The sequence below is a fragment of the Microtus pennsylvanicus genome, chromosome 11 (assembly GCF_037038515.1).
Source record: "Microtus pennsylvanicus isolate mMicPen1 chromosome 11, mMicPen1.hap1, whole genome shotgun sequence".
NCBI classification, from domain to species: Eukaryota; Metazoa; Chordata; class Mammalia; order Rodentia; family Cricetidae; genus Microtus; species Microtus pennsylvanicus.
Window position 1 is genome coordinate 45,605,336 of NC_134589.1, and position 2,591 is coordinate 45,607,926.

Sequence of the window (2,591 nt, forward strand, 5' to 3'; positions counted from 1 at the left end):
AATATATAAAGACTGCCTTCAAGGAAGAACCCCTGAAAAATCTACAATGGAAACAGATGATCCAGAAGATCCAACATTTCAGAGTACATTTGTTGTGGTTTCCTCTCAGTTCTGCATCCAGAACAGCCTCAGGACTGCTGGCTGAGATGACCCAGCCTCACAGATTACTCCAGTAAGGACTTGGCCATAATTTTAAATATTCTTTGGGTCCCCACAAGATTTTTGGCGGGAGCGTCCTGGAGTCCAAGTGCTATGGCCGCAGCCTGTAGGTCCTGAAGGATGAAGATTTGAAAGCGAGGCCATGGCTAAACACCTGAAGTTCATTGCCAGGACTGTGATAGTTCAGGAGGGGAACGTGGAAGGTGCATACAGAACCCTGAACAGAATCCTCACTACTGATGGGCTTACTGAGGTCATAAAGCGGCGGAATTTCTATGAGAAGCCCTGCCGCCATCGCCAGAGGGAGAGCTATGAAACATGCCGGAGGATCTACAACGTGGAAATGGCTCAAAAGATTAACTTCTTGATGAGGAAGAACCGGGCAGATCCATGGCTGGGCTGCTAAGCCCACGTTAGTTCTGTGTCTGACTGTTCTTACACAACCCTAATTTCTGTTACATTTCTTTTTGTTTGTTTGTTTGGTTTTTTTTTTTGTTTTTTGTTTTTTTTTTTTTTGGTTTTTCGAGACAGGGTTTCTCTGTGGTTTTGGAGCCTGTCCTGGAACTAGCTCTGTAGACCAGGCTGGTCTCGAACTCACAGAGATCCGCCTGCCTCTGCCTCCCAAGTGCTGGGATTAAAGGCGTGCGCCACTACCGCCCAGCTCTCTGTTACCTTTCTCTACAATAAACTCGATCACACGTGAACAAGAGAAAAAAAAAAGATTTTTGGCACCTCCAATAAGCAGGAAGTAGCCTAGAAAACTACACCCATATTTCCCCCTCCCCCACAAAATAGATTATGGATGTTTGTCTTTGTTTAATGTGTTGGTTGCAAGTTGTTATGGCTAATGGTCAGGAAAAAAGCTAAACAAAGGAGATTCGATTTAGGGTTCTTGTTTTGAAGGAAAAAAAAAAAGGCCAGGCAGTGGTGGCACATGGCTTTAATCCCAGCACTCGGGAGGCAAAAGCAGGAGGACCTCTCTGAGTTCAAGGTGGTCAGCCTGGTCTACAAAGTGAGTTCCAGGATGGAAAGAAGGAAGGGAGGGAGGGAGGGAGGGAGGGAGGGAGGGAGGGAGGGAGGGAGGGAAAGGGAAAAGAAAAAAGGGGATATAAATATGATAAGATAGAAAGGTAGATTATTGAATCTACTCCGAAAAGAAAAAGGGAGGATATAGATATGATAAAATAATCTACTTTTTAAAAGCAACTATTAGTTTTAAAAGTTTTACATTGGTTTGACTTTTGTATATTGTATACAAATTTTATATATTGTTACAAATTTGAGATTAATTTAGTTAAAACATACTGTACATCATTTCTAATCTTGTTCAAGATATATAGTGCATTTAACAATGTAATGCAAATTTCTAGTCCTTGAAAATTATTATTACCAACTGTTTAGCATAATAAACAAATATAGGTTAGTAGTTAATCACCTAGTATAATAAAACTCGTAGTCACATTAGGTATGTTTTCAAGGTCAAACAAAGATATAATTTAGATAGATAGGTTGTCTTCAAACACTTCAGAGATCTACAGAATATGGCATTTAAGATGTGTTAATAACCTAGGTTCTTCTTTTTTATGACAATGAGACATGTCTGCTCCTGGCAGCACCAATCTACTTCAGAGAAGATGATTGACATCAAAGAAACTCCACATGGAGTTTCCTTTCTTTGTGGCAAAAGTAAGCCACTGGGCAAGAAAATGCCCCTGCCTCGACTGCTGACATTATGCTGACCTAATTAAACAAGCAGGACACAAAATATCCTGCTACATAGAAAAGTCTGTTGAGTATGCTAGGCTTGTAGGCAGAAGATGGAGCCCCAACACTGCAGAGGAACTTTGGGTGACTATCTAGGCAGCCAGCTGTTTCTGTCATTACACACATTTTTGGAAGTCACTTGCTTGCACTTCCTGCTTACTCAGTTAATATTATTTCCTTCTTGGGTCTCTGAGGGAGTTGAAGATTTATAGTTTATCAAAGCAAGTTGTGATAGAAAGTAAGTTAGGTATAAGATTTTGGACTCACCAAGATAGAATAGATATGAAGTATTTTCTCTGAATTTGTCAAATGCAAATGGACTAGACATTGTTGATGTGTTGCCTGTATATATTGTATATAGTTATTGTACTTTTTGAATATAGTTTTTCTTATATTAGCTATAGCCTTCTCTTTTTTTAGACAAAAAGGAGAAATGTGGTGGCATTTTAAATGTATTTTTATAAATAAAGACTGCCTGAAGATCTGAGAGTAAAACAGTCCCACTGGTCAGCCTTACAGACCAGGTTATGGTAACACACACCTTTAATCCCAGTAACCATACTGACATGCACCTTTAATCCCTGTGGCTGCCCTAGATGCCATAGAAATCAGACGGTGCATGCCTTTAATCCCAGTGGAGCATGCCTTTGATCCCAGCCCTAGAGAGG

At 40.3% G+C, this 2,591-nt stretch overlaps 1 pseudogene; it reads left to right on the top strand.

Annotated features, from left to right (window-relative positions):
* The first annotated feature begins 234 nt into the window (after positions 1 to 234).
* Positions 235 to 597, top strand: LOC142860407 (small ribosomal subunit protein bS21m pseudogene; annotated as a pseudogene).
* The last annotated feature ends 1,994 nt before the right edge of the window (positions 598 to 2,591 follow it).